The sequence below is a fragment of the Pleurodeles waltl genome, chromosome 7 (genome assembly GCF_031143425.1).
Source record: "Pleurodeles waltl isolate 20211129_DDA chromosome 7, aPleWal1.hap1.20221129, whole genome shotgun sequence".
NCBI lineage: Eukaryota > Metazoa > Chordata > Amphibia > Caudata > Salamandridae > Pleurodeles > Pleurodeles waltl.
The window spans coordinates 488,207,037-488,234,306 of NC_090446.1; positions in this window are offsets into that span (position 1 = coordinate 488,207,037).

A 27,270-nucleotide genomic window follows, 5' to 3' on the forward strand; every position below is an offset into this window, starting at 1 on the left:
GGCTCCTATAGAAGTGTGCAATAGAACCCAATACCGGTGCACCAACATGGCACAGGAGTGATGTACTTAATTCCCAAAATGACAGCTCCCTCAGAGTGATCCTCGACCTGCGGCCATTGAATGTGTTCATCCTTTTCTAACACATACACATGGTCATTTTACAAGACGTACGTCATCCTGGTGCTATGACAAGGGGATTTCATGTCAGACCTGGATCTGAAAGAGTGTACTTTTGTTAGAGATGGCATCTTTCCTTGTGTCTTTTTACCTTCTGACCTGTTTTTATGATATGCTGGACTCCGTTTTTGCTGGTTTGTCTCTGCTCACTTTACTACTGCTGATCATCGCTAAAGTGCAAGTGCTCCCTGTGTAAATTGTATTGGTGAATTGGTTTATCCATGATTGGCATACTTGATTTACTAGTAAGTGCCTAGTAAAGATTCCAGGGCCTGTAAATCAAATGCTGCCAGTGGGCCTGCAGCACTGTTTGTGCCACCCACATGAGTAGCCCTGTGAACCTGTCTCAGACCTGCTACTGCAGTGTCTGTGTGTGCAGTGTGGCACTGTCAATTTGGCTTGCCAGGGCCAAACCTTCCCTTTTACTATATGTAAGTGACATCTAAGGTAGGCCCTAGGTAGCTCAGTGGGGAGGGTGCAGTGTATTTAAAAGGTAAGACATGTACTGGTGTGTTTTACATGTCCTGATGATGAAAAACGAATTTGGCAGTATTTCACTATCGCAAGGCCTATCTCTCCCATAGGTTAACATGGGGGACTGCCTTTAAATATCTTTTAAGTGCAGTTTCCCATTGGGAGCAGATAGAGATATGGTGTTTGGGATCACTGAACTTACAATTTAAAAATACATATTTTGGTCAAGTTGATTTTTAGATTGCCTGTTTGAAAATGCCACTTTTAGAAAGTGGGCATTTCCTTGCTTAATCATTCTGTGCCTCTGTCTGTCTGTGGAATCCATGTCTGGGTCAGATTGATAGGTGGGCTGGTTGTGAATTTTCTCTAGACAGTGACACAAAGGGAGCCGAGGTGTGTCCTCCATATCCTGATGAGTCTCCTGGGCTAGAGTGGGGAGGGAGGAGCTGACACCTGCACCTGAAATGGCTGTGCCTGTCATCACATAATGCAGTCTCCAACCCCTTGGAGTGTGTCTGGGGCCAGGTCTGGGCAAGGCAGGATCTTGTGAACAGAGACTTTCCTTTGAGGTTTGCCTACTTCAGAGGCAGAAAAGAGTATAAGTAGTGGACCCAAAACACCAGACATTTAGATCACTTCTCGATCGAGAGGAACCTCTGCCAAGTAGAATAGCTGGAGGAGGAGTACTTCCCCTTTGCTATGTGTGCTTTGCTGGATTGGCCTGCAGTTGCTGCTTCTGCCTTAGAGGACAAAGACTGGACTTTGCTGTGTATCTTGCTTATTTTGCTTGTGAAGTTTATCCAAGGGCTTGAAGTAGAGCATGCCTCCTGTTGGAAGTGTCAGGGATATCAAAGACTTCAGATTCATCTGCCTACAGCACTGGGAACTGTGTGTTTTGTGCTGCAACAGAAGACAAATCACCACAACGCCGTCAACGATGCCGCTGCTTGTACCGTGACCTGTGGGCCCCGGACTCCGTATCGTCTTGTGCACACCGCAGTCTTGGTATCCCCGATGCTGCCGCTCTGCGCTGATGCGGACGCTGCTGCCTGCACCATGGCTTGAGGACCCAGCTCGTGAGGTACACCAAGCACCGTCCCAGACCCCTGGTCAACCAACGCCAGTGCCATCAACTCCATCTTCGTCAGCAGACGCCCACGCCTGCACTGAGACCCGTGGCCACTGCCCAGAGCTCGCACCACGTCGTACTGCCACCTTGGACCTACTGATGGCAGCGTTTCAGCAACAACAATGCTGCTGCCTGCACTGTGACCTGGAGACACAGCACGTCGCACTGCCCCTCTTCACATCACAGCCCTGGTCTCACCGACGCCACAGGACGCAGTCACCTAGCCGCTTCCTGCACCATAATCTATTGGCACCACACGTCGCACTGTCCCGCTTCACACTGCAGCCCGAACACCATCAACACCAGGGTCCTGAGTTTGTCATCAGCCCGGAGTTCGATCTGCAATGCATGTGACTTCAAAGGCCTGCCGACCTCCGGACCTGACACCTGCCGACACCAGCGACGCTTCACTCCGGATCTTATCATGAGGATCACAACGCCCTACATTTCCAAGGTACTGTTTGCAGGTCTTGCCGACACCGTAGCTGGCCCATGATCCGGTGGTCGGCCTGAACTGTTGGATTTGTTGTTCATGACACCGATAGCCCCAGACGGCGCTATCGACTTCAAGGAACTGTATGTTTAAGTTAATTCTTGCAAAATTCGTATCTTTATTACTATATGTTGGATTTTTCTCATATTCGTTTTGTTTTACACAGATAAATATTGCCTATTTTCTAGAACTGGTGTGGTGTCCTTTTGTAGTGTTTTCACTGCATTACTGTGTGTTAGGTGCAAATGCTTTACACATTGCTTCTGAGATAAGCCTGACTGCTCATGCCAAGCTACCAAGAGGGTGGGCAGGGGTTATCTGAGCTGGGTATCTCCCTTATGCTGATTAGAGTGAGGGTCCCTACTTGGACAGGGTGTGAAGTGACTGCCAATTAGAGACCCCATTTTTAACAACTTTCATATCCCCATCCACTGAGCACATCACCAATACTTTTGGTTCATAGTACGTGGACAACACTAGCAGTTCAAGGTGTTACCAGTTGGAGCCATCATGGCTTCAAGGGTATTGACAAAGTGCCTAGTGGTAGTGGCAGCGCATTTGCACAGAAACACAAAACAGGCTTTCCCATACTTGGACTACTGGCTGATGAATAGCAGCAGCAAATGACAATGTCTAGCACACACTCAAACAGCAGTGTCTGTACTTCACAGTCTAGGTTTTCCCATCAGTGCAGATAAATTACATCTTCAGCTGCAGCAGATTCTGTACTTCTTGGATCAGTCCTAGATACAGTAACGGTCAGAGCATACCCAATCCAAAAGGTTGATGACATTCCAATAGCTACTGCTTCCTTGCCAAACACACTGTCCCATTACTGTCCGAGTTACCATGAAACTGTTGGAGATGCTGCCTTCACGCACGGTAGTTGAGCCATACGCCAGGCTGCACATGTGCCTGCTAAAAGAACATTGAAAGTGTTCCTCCCACTTCTGTGGTGGGAAAACACTGCTAATAAAGACAGACAATATTACAGTCATGTTTTTCATACAGAAGCAAGGTGGGACTCTCACTCTTCCCAGCTTTCTGCACTAGCACATGAGATCTGGCACTGGACAAACTGCAACAAAATGTAGGAGGCTTCAAGGATTGCTCCCACCCTTCTTTGACAAGTGCAAGTGGACCCCTAACAGGGTAACAAAAAAGGAGTTCAAATGAGCTGTAGCCCTCCCCCTTCTGAGGTACCTCCCTGTAGGCAAAAAGGAGGCATGGCAGTAGGACATCCCATCTCCTCCTGAGTTTTTTTAGAGAGTCCCATGATCATGCCTTTGAGAGTTTTGTTAAACCGGTCAACCAATCCATTTGTTTGAGGATGATAGGGTGTGTGAACTTGTATGTTACACCACATTCCTTCCACATTGCCTTCAGGTATGCAGGTATGAAGTTGTTACCTCTGTTTGATAATACCGCTTTGGTAAAGCCCATCCTGGGACATATTCCCAGAAGGGTCTTAGCAACTGCAGGAGGTCCTTAGAGGGATAGCTTCTGAGTATCTAGTGGCATGGTCCACTACCACTAAGAGGAATCTATTGCCAGAAGCAGTAGGAGGATCATGGGGGCCAAAAATGTCAACTCCAACCCTCTCAAAGGGCACCCCAATCAGAGGTAGTGGGATCAAGTGGGCCTTTGGAATGCTACCCGTCTTGCCACTGGCTTGGCAAGTGACACAATAGCGGCAAATCTCTTTTGTGTCTTCTGACATGTGAGGTCAGTGAAAGTGAGGGACCAGTCTGTCCCAAGTTTTGCTTTGCCCCAAATGTCCAGCAAGGGGAATTTCATGTGCAAGGGTCAGGAGGAATTCCGGATACTGCAAGGGAACGACCAGTCTCCTGGAAGCACCAGGTTTTGGGTCCCTTGCCTCTGTATAAAGGAGTTTGTTCTCCCAGTAAACAATGTAAGAGTCACTGGCATCCCCTGCCTCTTGTTTGACAGCTTGCTACTGCAAACTCTCTAATGTGGGACAGCTCTGCTGTGCCACACAATTCCTCCCTGGCAGGCCCTCCTGCACCCAAACACTCAGCTGTGTCAGCCTGGAGATCCTCTGGTGTAGGTTCTCCACAGGGAGTAGACTCCTCATCAAAAGGGGAATCTTCAGGAGAGGAAGGGATAGTGGACAAGGGTTTGCCCTTTCTACCCCTAGTTTTTGGGAGCACTTGGTCCATTGTTCCAGGATCCAAGTTTCCCTGTCCTCTTTGCTTCTTGGCCTGAGCCCTGGTAAGAGCAAAGATGTGCCCTGGAATGCCCAGCATTGCTTCATGAGCCTCCAATTCTACTCCAGCCCAAGCTGAAGCCTCCAAATCATTGCCCAGTAGACATTCTACAGGTAGGTCAGTGGATAACACAGCTTTCTTTGGACCAGTAACCCCGCCCCCTAAGTTGAGATTCACAACAACCATGGGGTGGCTAACAGTGTTATTATGGGTGTCATTCACTTGGTACTGATGACCAAGTAGGTGTTGCTTCGGGGGGCACCTGTTTCTCCTTCACCATAGTGACACTGGCACCTGTGTCCCTGTAGGCCTAAACCTGAACACCATTGATTAGGGGTTGTTGCTTGTACATATCCATATTAAGGGGACAAGCAACAAAGGTGGCAAGGTCAATGCCACCATGAGAGACTAAAACAGCCTCAGTGGTTTCCCTATCTAAACCAACCCCCACTACATTACCCAAAGTGAGCCCATCTACACCCTGGGACTGGTTATTTGTAGTGTTTTTCCTACCACCACTGCTGTTACTAGGGGCACTAGTGAAAGCAGTGAGGATTGTGGTTGTGGGAGCTTTGGTGTTTTTCTTGGGGCAAATTGGATCACTTGCCCAATGGCCTTTGTTTTTACACATGTAACACCAAGACTTTTTCTGTTGGTTGGAAGAGGATTTGTGCCCACCCCTAGACGTTTTTTGTGGGCCAGATGAAGACTGACTTTTTTTTTTAGCTTTGTCCCCGCCCTTATCATGTGACTTACCATCCTTCTTCTTGCCCTTGTCACCCCCTGTATTCGCTTTTCTTCCCACCCTTGTTCTGACCCATTTGTCAGCCTTCTTTCCCAATTCTTGGGGAGATGTCAGATCTGAGTCTACCAAGTACTGGTGCAACAAGTCAGACACACAATTGTTAAGAATATGCTCTCAAAATCAGATTATATAGACCCTCATAGTCGGACACTTTGCTGCCATGTAACCAACCTTCTAATGCCTTCACTGAACAGTCTACAAAGACTACCCAATCTTGTGAAGACTCTTTTCTGGTTTCTCTGAACTTAATTCTGTTTTGTTCAGTGGTTAAGCCAAATTCATCCAAGAGTGCTGCCTTCAAAACATTGTAGTTATCTGAATCTTCCTCTGTGACACTTTCCTGTGGAAAGCACCAGTGACAGAGTGATAATGCAATTGCAAGTACTTAACCCACCACTGCACCACCAATGTAGGATGCGAGCCTGGTTTGTAGTGGGTACCAAAGGTACTTACACCTTATACCAGGTCCAGTTATCCCTTATTAGTGAAATGCAGTCAGTGTCTAGAAGCCAAGCTGTCTAGAAGTAGCTGTTGGCAGAGCAGCCAAGGCTGAACTAGGAGACATGCAAATCTCTTGCAATACCACTGTAGTCACACAGTACTCACACACATGAAAGACAATACTCAGTGTTACTTTGTTAGTGACAGAATGCCAAAAATACCTTAGAGACCGTACTCCCTTAGGAGGTAAGTGTCAGGGAGACCAGATCCTCGGGGCCTGCGTACGCTCCCAACATGTCCACCACTAGACAGCTCCAAAACTCTGATAGAAATATCACAGAGCCTGAGAGAGTCCAAGCGGGGGAAAAGGGGATTAGGTAGGGAACAGCTGGGAAGGAGACCTGTAGGAAGCAAAAGGTTAAACAACACAACACAATATCAAGATTTTATCACATTGACTTTCACTAGACTATGGTTCTAAGCGTTGTCATACTGTAACCATGGATAACTTAAGAAAGGACTAAAACTAGACCTCAAGAAGTCTGGGTACCTGGAAAGGAATCAAGAATGGTTAATTCAATGTTTCATATGAACTTTTCATGAATAGTTACACACTGTTTATGAATATAAGACCCTTCTAGAATAACGTTTCAGAATAAACATTACATCTTTACATGAGAACCAAAAGTAATCTGAAACATTCCCTGGAAAACAATAGGAATTGTACTAGGACTTAATTTGCACAAAGAGTGCAATATCTTGAATTTAGCACCTTTGCCGAAAGTTCAAAGGTCCTGGATAATTGTGCGCACTTCAGGAGAAACACTACACATCAAGGTTTTAATTGCCATGAAATGATCGTGCACACAGTAAGCGATCTGAACACCTAGGTTTAAATGCGGAAAATGAATCGCGCACACTGCTGATTCTAACAAGTATATGCAAATGCCATGAATTGATCGCGCACTTTGTAAGCGATCTAAACATCAAGGTTTTAAATGCTGGAAATGAATCGTGCACACTGCCAATTCCAACAAGTATATGCAAATGCCATGAAATGATTGCGCACTCTGTAAGCGATCTAAACATCAAGGTTTTAAATGCGGGAAATGAATCGCGCACACTGCCGATTCCAACAAGTATATGCAAATGCCATTGAAATGATCGTACACTCTGTAAGCAATCTGAAAATTAAGGCTTAAATGCGGAAATGAATCGTGCGTCTTGCCGATTTGAATGCCACCATGCAAATGCCAAGAAATGGTCGTGCACGATGAGTATCAAGAGTTAAATGCACTTAATGAACCGCGCGTCTTGACGATTTGAATGCCACCATGCAAATGCCAAGAAATGGTCACGCAGAATAAATATCAAGAGTTAAATGCAAGGAATGAATCGCGCGTCTAACCGATTCGAATGCCACCATGCAAATGCCAAGAAATGGTCGTGCACAATGAGTATCAAGAGTTAAATGCAAGGAATGAATTGCGCGCCTTGCCGATTCGAATACCAACATGTAAATGCCAGAAAACCACGAGCAGGTTCACCCGCACAAGGAAAATCTTTCAACATGAAAGCTAGGCCCAAAAACTCGAATGCCTTTGAAAACGGGGTCGGGGGCCTAGCCCGACCTCCGTCTTACCGCCCTGTTCAAGGATCACCAATACAATGAAGGGCATGGCCTGAAAGGTCAAAACAGGCCTCCGGAACAGGAGCTCAGGAAGTTGCTGCTGCTCTGCAACTGGACCTATGAATAGTGAGCACGTGGAGCTGGGCTGGCTCCCTTATATAGAGTCTGGCCCAGCCCACAAACCACACCCAGTCATGCTGCAGGGAAACCTTCTAGAAGGTCCTAGAAAGGGACCACACCCTGATACACTCTGTAAGCCTGCAGCAGTACCTTGCAAATGAACATTATTTGCAAACATCATTAATAGTGGTTTCAAGGTAAAACTCTGCAAAGCAAAAGGTTAACAAACTGCATATAAACACAATGCATGAATTATGCTCTTGCATAAAGGCTGGGTTTTTGCATTTTAGTCGCCCCTAGAGCGCGCACTGCCCTGATGTTGACAGTAAGTAATATACACAATATATACACTAGTAACCAAAAACAGGTAAGTACACAGTCCGAAAACTGTGCAAATAGTGAAAATCACAATAGGTTGCAAAGGGCCTATGGGGAACACAAACCATATACTAAAATAGTGGAATGCAAAAGTGGGTCTCCCACCTAGTCAAGTGTAGTGTGTAGAGGGGCACTGGGAGTGTAAGAAAACAGCAAAGGTAAGTAATTGACCCCACTGCAGAGCCCAGGAAAACAGGAGTAAATCACAGTACGTTTCTTGAAACACCCAAGAAGTTGTTATACAAGATTATGCAAGAACCAGAAGAGACTTCAAGACACCAACAATGGATTCCTGGACCTGAAGACCTGTGGAAGAAGGGGACCAAGTCCAAGAAGCACTGAAGAGTCTAGAGAAAACAGGAGCCCCTGCTAACCCGGATTAAGGTGCAAAAGAACCACCGGTGAGAAGACAATCAGTATTGCACCAAAGAAGACAGATGCAGGTTCCTGGTTGGTGCAGAAGATGTCCCACGCTGGATGGATGAATGCAGTCTGGTTTGCGACATTGAATTCTTCCAACAAGCCTTGGCAGATGCAAATCTCTTGGTTACCGGAAAAGGGCACAGTCTGGGACCAGGAGGGACCTGGTGGCCTCTACCCAGGAGGGGGAGACAGAGGGGGCTCTCAGGAACTCAGAGCCCTCAGAAGACCAGGCAGCGTGCACAGGAGTCCCACAGCACGGGGACAGAGAAGGTGCAAATGGAGGCCCATGCAGCACGACACAAAGGGATCCCACGCCGCTGGAGAACCACTCAGGAAGCTGTGCATCACAGGATGGAGTGCTGGGTGCCTAAGCTGTGCTGTGCACAAAGAACTTTTGAAAGGTCACACACAAGCCTTGGCAACTGCAAGTCACGCGGTGCATGGGGGTACTGACGCATGGGGAGGCTAGCTCTTACCTCCACCAAAGTTGGACAGCTGGACGTTGGGACTGTCGGAGTCACTTTAGTCCGCCATCCGTGTTTCTGGATCCATGCCTGTAGTCTGGAGAGGGGACCCAAACCACCGGTCGTTGCTGCAGAGAGGTGCCTGCTGAAGCAGGGAAGTGACTGTCACTCCACAGGAGATTCCTTTGGTTCTTCTGTCGAAGGATGCACGACCTGGAAATTGTTGCAGTTGCTGGCAGGAGCTGAAGTTACAATGTTGCAGAATTAGTCTTTGCTTCTTTGTTGCAGTTTTGTAGAGTTTCCGGAGCAGTCAGCAGCTGTTCTGTCGGTAGAAGATTAATTAAAGGATGCAGAGGATTCCTGCTGGAGTCTTGCAGTCCGAATCTGAAGGAACACCCACAGGAGAGGCCCTAAATAGCCCTGAAAGGGGGCTTGGTCACCTAACCAGGTAAGCACCTATCAGGAGGGGTCTCTGATGTCACCTGCAGGCACTGGACACTCAGATGCTCCCAGAGTGCCCCACCACCTTGTAATTCAAGATGGCAAAACCCACGGACACTCTGGAGGAGCTCTGGGTACCACCCCTGGGGTGGTGATGGACAGGGGAGTGGTCACTCCTCTTTCCTTGGTCCAGTTTCGTGCCAGAGCAGGGACTGGGGGGGGTCCCTGAACCGGTGTAGACTGGATTATGCAAGGAGGGCACCATCCTTAAGAACATTTCCAGAGACTCGACGAAGCTTCCCCTCCCATGCCTGTAACACCTATTTCCAAAGGGAGAGGGTGTAACACCCCTCTCCCAAAGGAAATCCTTTGTTCTGCCTTCCTGGGCCTGAGCTGCTCAAGCAACAGGAGGGCAGAAACCTGTCTGTGAGGTGGCAGCAGCTGGGGCTGCCCGGAAATCCTCAGAATGTTGGTATGGCAGTACTAGGGGTCCACTGCGGAGCCCCCAGATTGCATGGGATTGTGCAACCAATACTGGAATCAGTATTGGGGTACAATTCCCAGTTGTAATACACCTTACATGGCCATAGTCAGGGTTACCGTTGTGGAGCTGGACATAGGTATTGACCTATGACCAGTGCACATGTAAAATGTCGTCCCCACACTCACGAAGTCTGGGAAATGGGCCTGGATGACGTGGGGGCACCTCTGCTAGTGCAGGGGTGCCCTCGCACACGGATACTTTGCACCCAGCCTTCAGGGTTGGAAGACCTAATATATAGGTGACTTATTAGCGACCTGGTGCAGTGAAAATGGCTGTGAAATAGTGCATGCACTATTTCACACAGGCTGCAATGGCAACCCTGTAGACGTATTTGCATGGGATCCCTATAGGTGGCAAAACAAATGCTGCAGCCCATAGGGATCCCCTTGGTACCTAGGTACCCAATACTAGGGACCTATAGGGGGGGGTGACTGGTATGCCAATTTGGAGTGATATGCTGAGTTACCTATATGTAAGGGCAAATTTGGATACAGAGAGAGCGTGAGCACTGGGGTCCTGATTAGGAGGACTCAAGTGACCATTTAGAAAACAGTGAAACACACTGACAAATAGGCCATAAACCTTAAGCACTGGGGTCCTGATAGCAGGATCCCAGTGACACAGTCAAAACACAGTGACATCAGCCAGGATTTCGGGGTAATGTGCCAAAAAGAGGGTACTTTCTTACAGTACCCTCTTGGCAGAGCATTTGCTTTGAGTGAAAAAAGAGTTTGTGAACTTCTACAGAAAACAGTAGGCTCACACTCCTCACAGTATTGCCAAAATATTTTATTTGCACTTGTAATACAATATAATCTTTAATCAGTGGTTTGACAATAACAAAAATTAAATTTTACAATTACATTTATTTCTCCAATATTGGATCTTTCATTGATTCACATTCTTGGATCATTCCCCGTCATCTAAGTGGGAGTCCCCCGGTACCATGGAAAGCAGTAGAGAAAATTCTACATAGGAGTTAATGTTAAAGGCATTCACTTTAATAGCTTACTAGCGTCATTTAAAAAGACCCAAAGTCCACTCAATTAGGCGACAGCACCCTTTGGGACCCTCACCACAGAGGCTACAGTGACTCCTATTGTTTGACGTATGTCATGTGATGGGGAGTATCCCTGAGCTCTGATCAGTTTTTCCTTCACCAAAGCTACTTCAGGAAGAACTCTCTTCTGGTCAGAACTATTTATCTATATTTTATAACCTTAGATTACCTGACCATGTTAGATCAACCTAAAAGAAGATCATTTAGGCCATGTGGTACTTGTGGCTAAAAGAGATTGCTCTTAGAGGGCCCTAATAATGAGTACATTTACGGTCTTCACCCAGTGCATACAGTGAAAGACTGCAAAATTTGTTGCACTTTCTCTCACAAAACTCTCAAAGCTAGAGCAGGGAGATTGATGTTATGATTGCAGAAGCTGAAATCTAAGGAAGAAGCTCTTTCTGAAGGAGAAAGTGATGACACTTCTAGAACTGAAAAGTCCTGCAAGAGTGATGGACCTCACATGAAAGAGCCTTCTGAACCATCTAAAAAGCTTCAAAGAAAACTCACCATTGTCCTTAAGGCACCATATCTGATGAACACCTACCACTGGCGAGAAAAGTGTGAATTTTCTCAAAGATTTCATCAGAACTCTCAACTCTATTAGTAGCCTCACAGTATTGGCTAAATATTTTATTTACACCTGTAATACAATCTTTCTGAACCAAAATTCCAATATTTGTTGACATCCTCGCTGTTGACGAGTGTCGTCAATGACATATACTATTATGGCTTCAATGTTTAATTCCACACTGTCACCAGTGATACTATCATCTCCAGCAGCATCAATGACCATTGTCTCTTGTACACTGTCAGAAACGACGGCACAATCATCAAAGAGGGTGTTTAAGAAGACTTTTCAATCTTCAACCATGATGCTAAAATCACCTTTGAAACGTTAGTCGTCTACACTATCCTGGATGAAGACACTGTTGATGACAGCCCTGTCGAAGAAACCGTCCACCAGAACCACTGTGACGAGGACACCACAGTCAGCAACCCTGTCAAAGAAAACTGCATCTAAGATATCTGAATTAATGGAAACATTACTACTATCCATAGGGGCACCATTAACACCAATGATGCCTGTATCTATAATGACACTTGCCAAACCATCAGCTACAGATATAGGCCCTCATTACTGTTGAGACGGGGCCACTCACCTGAAAGGCAGGATGTCTGCAGGGGCGATGGTATGCCCCCGACCTCTTGGAACACCTCTCGGCACTTCCTGGTGGACACAGAAACCCCGACAGGTGTCCCAAAATGAAAGGGGGAGTGGAAGAGAACAAGACAACACACTGCCATGTCTTGCTGGTCCAGCCAGGCACCCTGTATCTTCGGGGGACAGGTCGTTGTTGACAGAGTGATAGTAGAGTTAGTGCACTCAACTTTCTTGAAACTGAATCTCTCTTTCTGTTATGGGCACGGGAGCGGTAGAAGAACATCGGGATGCTCCAGCACTTTTCTTGGATAATAATAACTGTCGGCACAATTACTAACACTGCACTACCAAAAACCCAAACTGAGTACCATAACAATAAGTACTGTGACACTAGGGCTGGCTTCACAGAGATTCACTGTTGCACACTACAATTAGAATTGTGGTTGCACTTATCATGCACAAGAAAGACAAATAAAGGCATTAATTATATCACATATAACTTTCCTGCAAGCATAGGGTTAAACTAAAAGGAACACAAACAATCCAAGAAATATAAATGTCCACTCTAGGTTTAAACAGTTAGGGTGGCACAGTTTGGTTTCACTGTGTGTGTGTGTGTGTGTGTGTGTTTGTGTGTGTGTGTGTGTGTGAACAACCCTTCAAAAGCAAATTCCTCACACCTGAAACACAGGCATGAATGACACAATTTAAATCCAAGAGTTCTGCTATTAGAGAAAGAAAAGTCACGTAAACTCTCTTTTAAAATTGCACTGTCACTTTTTGTAGTACTTGAGCTCAAGCAGATTTCATGAAGCACATTTAGGCAAGTAACTACAGTAATAATGTAGAATGTTCATAAATGCATTTGTCTCTTCAAGATAAGCACTCTGCCAAAATACGAGGTTGAAATACACCAGCTGTTCTAGGAAAGCGTGGCACTCAAAAGAACAAACTCCCTGGAGAACACTAGTCACTTAGCTGCAGTCTTTTCCAGAGTGCTGGAGGAATGCATGGTGTCAGCCTCTACAGGAACGGAGAAATGAATTGCCTCAAGTCCTGAATACGAGGATGACAGCAGGGGCTGGAATGCCAAATCAGATGCTGAGATCAGGAAGCAAATCAAAGCCAAGCAAGGAGGCATTCTTCACTCTGCTATTTATAGCCAATCAGGAAAGCAGTTGAGTTTCCACATGTGGATGAGTCACCACACCCAATTAGAAGCACATGTCTACACCACACCCAATTAAAAGAACATGTCTACACCTGCTCACATTAGCAAACAAGCATTGGTAAAATAAGCATTGATAAAGCCAATTGTGTAACACAGCACATTATGTTCACTTAGAAACATGAAGATTTAACCAAGAACAGAGATATGATTTAACCCTAATCCCTGGGGATGCTGACAGATAATGCAGGATTCCTGACATTACAACCCTGGCGGTCGGTGATAGTGGCGTTAATACCGCCAACAGGCCGGCGGTAATTAGCACCAAATAATGACCATGGCAGAAACAGCTCAGACAGACAGCCACTTTAACACACCAACCTCCAGGGCAGAAACAACAGGCACCACGGCGGTAACTGCCTACAGTCAGACGGAAGACAATGTTCTGCCCACTGTATTAAGACATGCCAATCCTCCACCTTTTCCGGGGCGGTACCAATGACATCAAAAGCTTGGCAGAAACACTGCACAGAAGGGAAACGACTCACCTGTGGAGATTCTGGGAAGAACCACGCCGCCATGGAGCCCAAGTTGCATGTCTTCCCTATGCTCTTCTACGTGCTGCTCCACTACGAACACCAACGACGACGAAGATGACCACGGTGAGTACAGCTGCCTAGCACACAGGGGAGGGGGGAGGAAAAAGATAGTGACACACACACGCTATACCCCACCCCCAGCATCATACACACAAGCAGACGCAGTAACATAACATATTCACCCTATACCCCTCAGGAATAATGCAAGGGCAACTCTATTAGATTAAAGTGATTGTAATAAGATAAATATTGTAGGAATACGTGCATCCAAATAACGAATATACATATGTACAAATCAGGGGACACTGCCGAGTCCTCAGTGTTCGTGGGCCACAGGGCCGCATCACAAAGTCCAAGGCGCCACCTCACTCTTGCAACAACACGGAGAGAACACTGCAGGGCAGGAGCATCAGGTCTAAAATAGGCAGGCACCTCAGGGGAACGGGGGGCACCTCAGCAAGAAGATGGTACAACGCCACTGGTCCTGGAGGAGGCAACATGCCCATTGCTCTGTCCTGGGGAGTGCAAGGCCACAGTCTCTCGAGTGGATGACTTCTCCACTGGCTCTGGAGGGGGCAACATGCCCTGTGCTCTGTCCTGGGTCGTGCAAGGCCACAGTCTTTCGAGTGGATGACTTCTCCACTGGTTCTGGAGGGGGCATCATGCCCAGTGAGCTTCATCCTGGGGAGGATGGGGGTGAGTGGATGGTTTTCTCCACTGGTTCTGGAGGGGGCATTATGCCCATTGATGCAGATCTTGGGGAGTGCAAGGTCACAGTCTCTCACCTGGGTGTCATACTCACAGGATTTGCAGTGGCCAGGCCACACAATAGGTCATCAATGCAGGACTACACACTGTCCGCCGGCAGAGATGGCTGCTCAGTGGTGGCAGTGGTGGTGCTGCTGCTGCTGGTAGTGGTGTGGGGAGGTTCCAGCCCATTCCCTGCAGCCTCGTACGGCTGCCCACTGGGGTTGCTGCTGGTGGTGGGGGGGTGAGGCTCCATCCCATCCCCTGCAACCCCGGATGGCTGCCCACTGGGGCTGGTGATGTGGCGGTGGGGGGAGGCTCCAGCCCATCCCTTGCAGCCTCGGGCAGCTGCCCACTTGGGCTGCTGGTGGTGGTAGTGGTGCTGCTGGTGCTGGTGGGGGGAGGCTCCAGCCCATTCCCTGCAGCCTCGGACGGCTGCCCACTGGGGCTGCTGCTGGTAGTGGTGGGGGAGGCTCCAGCCCATCCCCTGCAGCCTCAGACGGCTGCACCACCATGGTTGGTGGTGGGGGCTCTGACTGAGTCCCAGCACCAAGCCCCTCGTCCTTACTGCCTGCTGGTGCAGGCCCCTTGCCCTTTCTGGCAGCAGCTGGGGATGGCTCCTTGCACCTTTTGGCAGCAGCTGGGGAGTTTTGACCACCCTGACCGACGTGAGGGATGGGGCGTAGGGAAGAGGTCAGTGTTGGAGAGGAAAAACTTCTTAGGGACTTTAGGGTAGGAAGAAGGCGAAGTTTTGGGAGTGGAGAAAGAGGGAGTGGTTGGAGGCGGTGTCAGTTTGCTCTGTTTGGGGGCATGGGCTCGATGCCGTTGTGAGGTGGATGGCTGTTGGGTGTCTTAGTGCTTGCGTTTATGTACTTTGGGAGGAGGGGGCACAGACACAGTGGGAGAGGGCACAGAGGACGTGGGGGTGGTGACTGCAAGTGAGGGGTGTGTACTGATAGGTGTGCTGGTGATGGTGGTAATGGATGAGGATGTAGTGCATGCAGGTGTGAGTGGAGACGCTACTGGGAGGGAGGTGGATGAGGAGGAGGAGGGGGCCACAGTGGAGGCAGTGGATGTTGGTATGTCTGCATCTGGATGGTGTTTGTGTGAGTGCCTGTGGGATAAAGTGTGCTGCTTGTGTTTGCCATGTCCACTCTTGTGTGTTGTCCTGTATGCATGCTCATCTGCCTGTGTGCTTGGGATAGGTTGGGGTTGAGGGGAATGGGATTGGGTGGAGGAAGTTGGAGGGGGATGGTGGAAACAGGGACAATGGCTGCCATCACAGAGGAGGCCACAGCCTGGATTGATCTCTGTTGGGCCGCCAAGCCAGTGTGAATGCCCTCCAGAAATACACTGGTCTGTTGCATTTGGGCTGCCAGCCCCTGGATGGCATTCACGATGGTTGACCGCCCAACAGAGATGGATCGCAGGAGGTCAATAGCCTCCTCACTCAGGGCAGCAGGGCTGACTGGGGCAGGGCCTGAGGTGCCTGGGGTGAAGGAGATGCCCACCCTCCTGGGTGAGCGGGCATGGCAAACTCACTGAGGGGCTGCTGGGAAGGCGGTGCTGGTACAGGGTGGCAGCTGTAGCTGTGGTGGGCACAGAGGTGTCTGCCACCACCAGGGAGCTTCCATCGGAGGAGGTATCCATGTTCAAACTGTCCCCTCCAGTCTCCGCCGTGGTGCTCCCCTCACCCTCCATCCCACTGGTGCCTTCACAGTCGGTGGATCCTGTGGGATGCACCTCCCTCTGTCACTGGTGCCTCTGCTCCTCTGCCAGATGATGCTAATGCACATAAGGACAGGGTGACAAAACAAAAAGGGGGGGAGGGACAAAGGATTCACTTGGTAAATGGTGGCACCAACCCCACCGTTGGTGTACACAACACACAGGGAACAGCCCTATGCACTGGGAAATGCACTAGCAGTCACAATGCTAGTCACCAGCCTATGGATAGGGGCACCATACGCCAATTGCAGCATACCTGAGACCCACAGACCCCTGCCAAGTAGTGGATGCCTACTAGCTTGGTTGGAGGAAATTCAAATCGGAACCCTGCCCAACATGGGGCCTATTCTGCAATGTCAGGCCTGGCCTAGGGGCACCCACAAGGCCCACCCCCCCCACCCAGATACTACCCCACCAGGAGTAATTTGTAAGGAAGGGCACTGTACCCCCCCCCCCCCCGTTGCTGCTGTGATGCCCCCAAGTGCCCATCCAGCTCCGGATAGGCCACCACCAGTATGCGGGCCATCAGGGGGGTCAGGGTTCGACGGGCACCCCTTCCTCGTTGGAAAGCCATCTCCAGCTGGGCCTCCGTAGTCTTCCGTGCCCAGCATCTCAGGTCCTCCCACTGTTTCCGACAGTGGGTGCTCCTTCAGCCGTAGACCCCCCAGGGTCCGCACGTCCTTGGCGATGGCACGCCATATATCCTTCTTTTGATGGGCGGTGACCTGCAGGAAAATAAACACAGGGAAAGGTATTAGTCCAACCGTCCTGCCTGTTACACTTATGGTCCACCATGCCCCTTCCCATCCCCATTAGCACAGACATGGCCCAGCATACATGCTGCACGCTGCCTGGGGCCCATCCACCAACCCCCCTCCCCCCCCCCCCCCCCCCCCCCACACACGAGGCCTTCATACACAGCACTCCATGCATTCATCGCCCATGCATTGTACTCACGGTGTACTTACCTGTTGGTCTGGAGGTCCATACAGCAATCGATATTAGGGTAGGACCCCATCCACCAGTCTCTCTAACTCTGCTGAGGTGAAGGCAGGGGCCCTTTCCCCAGTCACACGATCCATGGTCGGTTCCAGACACAGGTCACAGCAGCACATGCAGTGTAGGTCGTCTCCTGTTGAAGGTCAGGTAGTAAGTGAGTGAACAGATAGAAAATGGCGGTCACGTCCACGGCGGTGCATACCGTCACCACCGGCGTACATCACCATTGCCCACTATACCCCATAGGGCCCAATGACAACCAATATGGGGTTGCACTGCAGTTCTCGACTGCCTCCCGCAACAGCGCTCAACATCAGTGGAATTACCTCACTTCCACCTGTCCCTCCGTACTGGACAGACGGGTGCCATTTAAGGGGGGAAGGGTGCAGGCCATGGATCCTAACTGCGTCACACTACACAAATTCACATTTTGGACCTATCACACATAAATAATGTAACAATCACAATATGCATACAAATGTAGTGGTTGCTATGTACATATATTGACCAGCTGCTCACTCTTTTGCCACATAGATTGCAAAAACTGCGGGTGAATAGCAAATGGAGACACCCCCCGTGTACAGACCCCTGGTGGGCTTGGCAACAATGGAGGACAGGCACATTATCCGCACCTATAGACTTGAAAGGGCCACAAAACGGAGCTGTGTGCCCAATTGGAGGCTGACCTAATATCTGCTATCCGTCACCCCACCGGGATCCTCTTGTGCAAGTGCTGTCTGTGCTCCATGTCCTGGCAACTGGTTCTTTCCAAGTGACAGTGGGGTTGGCAGCAGGAATGTCACAGCCAATGTTCTCAATAGTGCTGAGCAGAGTGTTGGCTGCCCTGATTAAACATGTGCGCAGCTACATCGTTTTCCCCCAGGTGGAGGATTTGGCCACAGTGAAAGCTGACTTCTATGCAATGGGACATATCCCCAACATCACTGGGGCAATTGATGAAACACATATTACATTTGTCCCCCCATGGCAGAATGAACAGGTCTTCAGAAATCAAAAGAGTTTTCACTCTGTGACTGTCCAGATGGTGTGCCTGGCGGACCAGTACATCTCCCACGTCATCCCAAATGTGATGGCCCAACTCCAGAGGCACAGGGTGTGGCTAATAGGTGAGCCCTGGTTCCCACCCAGCGGATGTTGGTGTATGGGTATGTTGTGTGCCCTAAGGGTGAGTGTGTGGCTAACAGTTGTCCATTGATATTTGCAGGTGACTCTGGTTACCCCAACCACTCATGGCTACTGACCCCTGTGAGGAATGCCAGGACAAGGGCAGAGGAACGTTATAATGAGGCACATGGGCGAACAAGAAGGTTAATAGAAAGGACATTAGGCCTCCTGAAGGCCAGGTTTCGTTTCCTCCATCTCACAGCTGGATCCCTGTGCTACTCACCCAAGAAGATCTGCCAGATCATCGTGGCATGCTGTATGTTGCACAACCTTGCCTTGCGCCGCCATGTGCCTTTTCTGCAGGAGGAGGAGGCTGGAGATGGCCGTGGGGCAGCAGTGGACCCTGTGGACAGTGAAGATGAGGCAGAGGATGAGGACAACAGAAGTGCAGTCATTCGTCAATACTTCTAATGACACACAGGTAAGACTGTGTAACTTCACATTTCATTTAGAGTTTGATAAGTAACATTATCACTGGCAGGCTGTGAATTCTTACTTCTATGCCCACTCACTGTACCCTTTGGCATCTCTGTTTGCAGATGTTGGTGCCCCACTATTGCTCCTGCTGTGTTCAGTGCAGCAAACTACAGGTCTTTCCTATGTAAACATTACTGTACAGTTGAATTGCAATGTTTGAACCTTGTTAAACGAATACATATTGAAATCATTTGAAATACACCATACTTGTAATTTTTCAAAGTGTGTTTATTGCAGTGCTCTGAAGAAGAGGGGGTAGTGCAATGGGCTGGGTTGATGATGGAGGAAAGTCCAGGATAGAGTCCAGTCTATTTGTATCTAGGTGAAGTGTCCAAGGGGGCATCGGAAGGGGAGCAATGGCATGTCAAGGTGGACAGGGTGACAGAGTGGGACACAATGGTGACAATCAAGAGAGTCTTATTTCGTGGCGTGGGTCTTGGCAATAGTCTCTGGCTTCTGCCTGGATTGCAGGGAACGTTTGCGGGATGGTTCACCTTCTGCAGGGGGAGGAATGCTGGTGGCCTGTTGTTCCTGTGGCGGGACCTCCTGTCCACTAGCCGCAGCGGAGGTGGAGGGCTGTTCAGTAGTCAGGCTAGTGTCAGGGGCCCAGTGGTGTGCCACTGCCTCCCTCATACTTTTTGGCCATGTCTGCCAGTACCCCTGCAATGGAGACCAGGGTGGTGTTAATGGACTTCAAGTCCTCCCTGATCCCCAAGTGCAGTCCCTCCTGCTGCCGCATGTTCTCCTGCATCTTGTCCAGAATCTGGCCCAGCGTATCCTGGAATGTTGGTAGGCTCCCAGGATTGCGGTGAGTGCCTCCTGGAGGGGTTGGTTCCCTGGGCCTCCCATCCCCCTGTCGCACAGCAGTCCTCCCAGCTTCCCTGTTGTCCTGTGCCTCTGTCCCCTGAACCGTGTGCCCACTGCCACTGACCCGAGGTCCCTGATTGTCCTGGGTTTGTGGGTGCCCTGGGGTCCCTATAGTGGTGGACATACTGCTGATTGACGTGTCCTGGGGACAGAGGTATCGGCCCGCTGGGTGGGTACTGTGGTGGTGTTTCCTGAGGGATGGGCTCTGTGGTGGTGTGAGACTGTGGCTGGGTAACCGACTGTCCAGAGGTCCCTGATGGGCCAGGTTGGTCATACAGATCCAGGCGACCAGAGCTGCTGTTATCACTGTGTGCCTCTTCTGTGGGGGGACTGGATGTTGCTGGCACCTCTTCTCCGGTGACATTGGCTGGGATACCTGTGGGGATGTAAATTCAGTGTTATTGTTTGTGTGTGACATCTTGTGCATGGGTGGGTTGCCCTCTATGGTTGTTATTGCCCTGGCAGCTTTGCCTTGTGTGAGTTGTTATTTGGTGGGCTAACCGATTGTCTCTAGTGTGCATGCTTTAGTGATGGGTGTCCATGCAGGGCTGTGAGGGGTGTCCATGAATTGGTAGAGCATGCAGGGTTTGGCATTGGGATGAGTGAGATGTGATGGGGGGGTGTGGGAAGTGGTGGAGTGATGGGAGTGAGGGTGGGGGTATGTGATGGCATGCAGGTAGGGGGGTGATAGAAATGGAGTTGTCTTACCAGAGTCCAGTCCTCCTGCTACTCTTGCCAGGCTCTCAGGATGCATGATTGCCAGGACTTGCTCCTTCCATGTTGTTAGTTGCGGGGGAGGAGGAGGGGTCCACCGCCAGTCCTCTGTATAGCAAGTTGGTGTCTTGCTGCGATGGAACGTACCTTCCCCCGTAGGTCGTTCCACCTCTTGCTGATATCATCCCTTGTTCTGGGGTGCTGTTCGATGGCGTTAACCCTGTCCATGATTCTCTGCCATAGCTCCATCTTCCTAGCAATGGATGTCTGCTGCACCTGTGATCCAAATAGCTGTGGCTCTACCCGAATGATTTCCTCCACCTTGACCCTCAGCTCCTCCTCTTAGAATCTGGGGTGTTGTTGTGGTGCCATGAGTGTAGTGTGAGTGGTGTGTAGGGTGATGTGTTGGGGTGTGTGTTGTAAGGTACGTGGGTGGTGTATAGGTGATGGTGGTGTGTGGGTCTGGTCTTGTCAGTAGTGGTATGTGTGGGTGTGTGTATGTGTGTCAGTTGTGGGTAGTTTGAATTGTCCAATGTGGTGCTGTTTTGTTAGGGTGTGTGTATTTTGAGCGCGGTGGTATGTACCGCCAATGGTTTACCGCCATTAAATGTTCGCCATGGTGATTCGTGGGTCATAATGTGGTGGGCGTTGTTCTGTTGGCGTAACGGTGTGGGTTTTGCTACCACCACTTTATCACTGACCTTTGGGCTGGCGGATTTGTGTGTGTGTCTGAATAGTGACAGATTGGTGTGTGTGTCATAATATGGTTAGCGGATATCCGCTGCCGCAGGGGTATGTTGGCGGCATTCAGCATGGCGGTAAGTTGGATTTACCCCCAATGTCATAATGAGGGCCATAGTTCTTCCTTTCCACACGTCTCCAAGCAAAGTTTCGCCGTTCTCACCTATACATTTGCTTAATGAAGCCGAATTAGGCAAGGTAGGTTCCATTGCTGTAGCTCATACCCCCTCTGGATTACAGGTAAAGTGTCAAGATGATGATGCCAATCAATACTATGATGATGACTATTATAGGGCTAAACAGCTGCAACATTGTGAAGAACAGTTATCTGCCTATGGCCACCAGGAACACTAAGTCCAGATGCCACTGGAATTAATGTTCAATCTGCAGCCTATGCTACAAGATCATTATAGTAGGTTCCCTGAGCCAGCAACAGCTGACCCTTTATCACAACCACAGACACCTCTGAGAAGTGCAAACACCAACCCCTCATCTTCCACTTTACAATTGCTGGAAACTGCTTCACCACCACTGTCTAACACTTTGGCAGACGGACCAGCAGATGATCCACCTACCTTGGGTGACGATGCGGAGGAAGGAGCGATAAGGGACTCAGCGTCAGTCCCCAATGAGTGGGACGATTACCTTATTCAGACACCTTCTCCTCCTGTACAACCAAAAAGTCAACTCACCACCAGAAGACATTGGTGGTTTCCACTACATCACTGAGAAAGCAGTGAAGGGGTTTCAACCTCCTATTACCACTAAACAGTTGGACTGTTGTCTGTATGATTTTAAAGAGCCTATGGAAGCAAAATCAGTAAGGGCCATACCTATCATGGATTTTATTTGGCAGGAAGGAATAAAAAGCATGAAGAGTGCAGTCACAGTCTTCGCAGTAATCTCCAGATTAGACAAAAAATACAAAGCACCGGATGATACGCGGACATGTCTAGTGAGTCACCCTAAGCCTGATTATGTTGTTATACAAGCTGCCCAGAGGCGTTCAAAAAATCCATCAACCTGTCTCACTGCACCACCAGATAGCAATGGACGCTGCCTGGATAACATCAGCAAACATTTCTCTAGTATGGCAGCCATCACAGTTCGATCAGCCAATTCTCTTGCCGTCTTAGGGTGGTTTGACAGACAGATGTGGTCTGATTTGGCGCAGTATATAGACCTAGTAGGGTAAGGGTTGATGCCAAAAAAGTTTCTCCAAGAGGGAGAAGGATCCTCAGTTGAGATTGACTGTGCCATAGATATTTCATCAACAGGGTTCAGGCAATTAACCTGAGCTGCAGTACTCGTGAGACAAGGCTGGCTGAAAGCAACATCCTTCAGAACAGAGGTCCAAAATAAGATCTTGTACATGCCATACGATGGAGAAGCCTTGTTCGGCAAACGTATTGATAATGCTCTGCAAGCTCGACAAGCTGATACAGACACAGAAATGGCTGTAGACACTCTACAGATGAAAATACAGCCCTTTCAAGGGGCTGGAGGCAGAGGCTCCTCTTATCATGTAGGATTTCAATCATACAAACAATTTCAGCTGTTCCAGAGTCAGTATCTCCCCCCCAGTAGACACAACAATAACAATACCAGCAACTACCATCGGCGGCGTACAAGCAACCAACAAGAGGGAAACAGCCACCCAGAGGGTGGGACACAGCTAGAAAACGGTGACCCATCTTTGGTTCTGGTTACCTCCCACTACCAAACAAAACAACTTGGTGGCTATCTATCAGACTATCCTAATCAATGGTCCCTCACCACTTCATACAAATGGGTCCTGAATATCATAGCTCGGGGACATACACTTTAGTTTGTCGGCAAACCAACATATGTTTCCCCAAAAGGGCCTCCGCCTCCCCATGTAAAATAGGTTCTGATGGAAATATCTATCATGCTAGTGAAGGGTGCAATAGAAGAGGTTCGGAGCGTAATCGGTTTCTACTCCCGTTTCTTCTTCATAATTTAAAAATCAGGAGACTGCCTCCCTATCTTAGACCTTCGGAAGCTCAACAAATACTTGAAAAAAGTAGTTTTGCATGGTCACCCTGCAAGACATTTTACACCCACTGAACCACGGGAACCATGTGACGGCCTTAGACCTACAGGATGCACATTTCCATGTTCCAATTCGTCCCTTGAAATTTCTTAAGGTTCATGGTAGCTGACACCAGCTACCAATTCAGAGTCATCCCCTTTGCCCTCAGATCAGCCCCATGCATTTTCACCAAGTGTCTGGCCCCAGTGGGAACCCACCTGAGACAGGAAGGCATCCAGGTGTTCCCTTACCTGAATGATTGGTAAGGCTCAAATGTCTAAACAAGTCACAATGGATACAACACAATGCCTCACACTCTTCAAGAAATTAGGCCTCACAGTAAACATTCATAATCTTCTGTCACTCCAGCAACAAAGTTGACCTTCCTAGGTGCAGGTCTAGATACCTTCCGGGACAAAGCATACACCTCCCCGGGTGACAGTGCAAGATTCAACAGCTAGTCCATGACCTCAGCAAAAGGTCGTTTCAGTCTGGCGATACAAATCGCTGCTGGGAATGCTATCCTCTTGCATTCCACTTATCCCGAATTGCAGACTACATATGCATACACTGCAAGAAGAACTGGACAAGCAATGAAGACAGGTCCAAGGGTCATTTGACGACATCATCCGAATCACCCTGACCATAGTGACATCAATGCAATGGTGGTCTCTCAGTGGAAACATTGTTGACGCTTCTCTCTCAGATGGCAGACTCTGTTATAACAACAGATGCATCCTCTTCTCCTGGGGTCTCCATCAGTGGCAAATGGAATATCTCTGAAAAGCAGATGCATATAAATCTGCTAGAACTCAAGGCAATGAATCTCACTCTGTTGTTCCTGCCCATAGTAGCAGGCTCATCCGTACTCATGTGCATGGACAATACCACCAGCATGCACTACATCAACATGCATGGAGGAACAAGATCATCAGTTGTCTCAGCAAGCACAGACAATTTGGGAATGGCTCCTGCAGCACCAGATAACGCTGAAGGCAGAGCATGTACCCAGAAAGTCCAATGGGCTAACAGACACATTGAGCAGAATAACTACCAGCTGTGTACCGAACAGCTATATTAGTCTTTTGTGTGGAAAGTGACCAGTGACAGAGTGATAAGGCAATTCCCACCGATGCACCACCAAGGTAGGAAGCTTGGATGGTGTGTGGTGAGCACCTATGATGTTATCACCTTATACCAGGTCCAGGTATCCCCTATTAGTGAACCCATATTAGTGAAGTGTAGGCAGTGCCTAGGAAGCCAGGACTCTGTAGCAGTAGCTATAAATGAGCAGCCAAGACGTATCTAGGAGACATGCAAACCTTATGCAATACCACTACAGTCAAGCAGCACTCACACACATGAAAGAGCCACACAGTGTTACAAAAATAAAGGTACTTTATTATAGTAATACAAATACTAAAATACTGTATAGGCGAAGTTTACTTACTTCCCCAACTGGAAGTAAGTAAACACATTATTATATACACATTAGCAATCAGTAAATAGCATAGAGAGCAATGAGCATTGGTAAAAGCAATAGCAAATAGTGAGGGCCATAGGGGAGGGCCAAACCCTAAACTAAAAAAGTGGAATGTGAAAGGCAGTCCCACACCCAAGGAAGTGGTATCAGTATAGGGGAGCTGGAGGAACTAGAAACTCCAAATGTTAAGTTCCAGGGTGCCCTCCAGGGACCAGGAGAGAGGAGGTAAGTACCTGTTTTCCCCCAAACCCAACAGGAGGACTTTGGAAAAGGATTGTGCAAGACCCAGACAAGACTGGAAGAAACCAAAGCTGGATCCTGACAGAAGGGGGCCTGTAAAGGAAGGGGACCAGGTCCAGTTCGAATGTCCGGTTGTGGTAGGAGCCACTACCCATCCTTCTGTGGATGCAGGACTAGGTTGATCGTAGGTGAAGAAGGTCAGCAGTGTAGCACAGGAGCTGAAGAGGAGTTCCAGAAGTGATGCAAGTGATGATCAGCCTCTGCGGTCATGAGTCAGTTGGTCAATGGAGCTGTAAAACCATAAACAAGCCTTGGCAAATGTAAGAAAACATTTTTTTTTCAAGGCTGAAGAGGACCAGCAAGGTCCAGGGGACTCAACCCAAGAAGGGAGTTCAGGGTGACCCTCAGCAGCTGGTAGATTCAGAAGAAGAGGAGGCAGCCCCCCCCAGGTGACCCACAGGCAGCAGGCACATGAGTCACAGTGAGGCCCTTTCAGCACACCAGGAGAAGTATCCCACATCGCTGGAGCAGCAGGCAGGAGACTGTGCGTTGCAGGAAGAAGTACTGGGGGCCAGGGCTACACGGAGCGTGAAGATCCCTTGGAGGAGGAACAAACAGGCCTTGGTACCTGCAAGAGTTGCAGTGCACAGGGGTACTGTCCTGCAAACAGAGGCAAGGGCTTCCAGTCTCCCAAGTTGGAAAGCTGGTAGAGAGGACCAACCAAGGGGACCACTCCATACCACCACCAGTGATGCAGTATCCATGCAGTTCCGGAAGAGAGATGATCTACGTAGACCGTAGTAATTGCAATTGGTGTTTGCGGATGCAGGGGAGTGACTCCTTCACTCCAAGGGAGATTCCTTCTCCTTCTTGTGCAGGCTGAAGACTTGTCGCACTCAGAGGATGCATAGCTGGGGAAATGTTACAGTTTCTGGAAGGAGCCAGAGAAACAATGTTGCAGAGCAGAGTTGTCACTGAAGTTGCAGATTGTTGGTTCCTGGATGGTCCAGTTGCAGTCCCAGAGGCCAGAAGGTGAAGTACACAATGCAGGAGAGTCCTTCTAGAATCTTGCATGTTGAATCTGAGGACCCCCCCAAAGAAGGAGACCCTACATAGCCCAGAAAGGGAGATTGGCCACCTATCAAGGTGACCACCTATCAGGAGGGGGCTGTCATGTCACATCCCTAACCTGGCCACTCAGATGCTCCCTGGGGCCTCTGCCCACCTTGGATTCAAGATGGCAGAATCAAGTGGCCACCTGGAGGAACTCTGGGCACCACCCCTGGGATGGTGATAGACCAGGGAGAGGTCATGCCCCTTTCCATTGTCCAGTTTCACACCAGAGCAGGGACTGGGGGTCCCTGGACTGGTGCAAACCGGTTTATGCAAGCAGGGCACCAAATGTGCTCTTCAAAGCATACCGGGGACTTGCGAAGGCTACCCTTCCCAATCCATGTAACACCTATTTCCAAGGGAGAGGGTGTTACCTCCCTCTCCCACAGGAAATCCTTTGTTCTGCCTTCCTCTGCCTGAGCTGGTCTAGCAGCAGGAGGGGAGAAACCTGTCTGAGGGGTGGCAGCAGCACGGACTGCCCGGAAAACCCAAAAGACTAGTAGGAACAATGTTGGGGGGGTTCTCTAAGGAGCCCTCAGAGTGCATGGAATCATACCACCAATACTAGGAACAGTATTTGGCTATGATTACGACATGTTTGATACCACACATGCCCAGGTTCAGAGTTACCATTATGTAGCTGGACATAGGTAGTGACCTATGTCCAGTACATGGGTAAAATGGCTTCCCGCACTTACCAAGTCCAGTGTAATGGAGCTGGAGTTCATAGGGGCACCTCTGCTCATGCAGGGGTGCCCTCACACACAGGTACCTGCACCCTGCCCTCTGGGATAGGAGGGTCTACCATTAGGGGTGACTTACAGTGACCTGGTGCAGTGATGTATAGTGAAAGGGTGCATGCACCTTTTAACGCTGGCTGCAATGGCAGGCCTTCAGACACACTTTGCATGTGCTCCTATGGGTGGCACAATAAATGCTACAGCCCATGGGGAACCCCTGGTGCCAAAATGCCCTGGGTACCCAAGTACCATAAACTAGGGACTAAAATGGGGGTACAGATATGCCAATTGTGGGATGTGCAAAGTCCTAGACAACTACATTTAGAGGAGAGAGCACAGTCACTGGGGACCTGGTTAGCAGTATCCCAGTGAACACAGTCAAAACACACTGACAGCAGGAAGAAGTGGGAGTAACTGTGCCAAAAAGAGGGGACTTTCCTACCT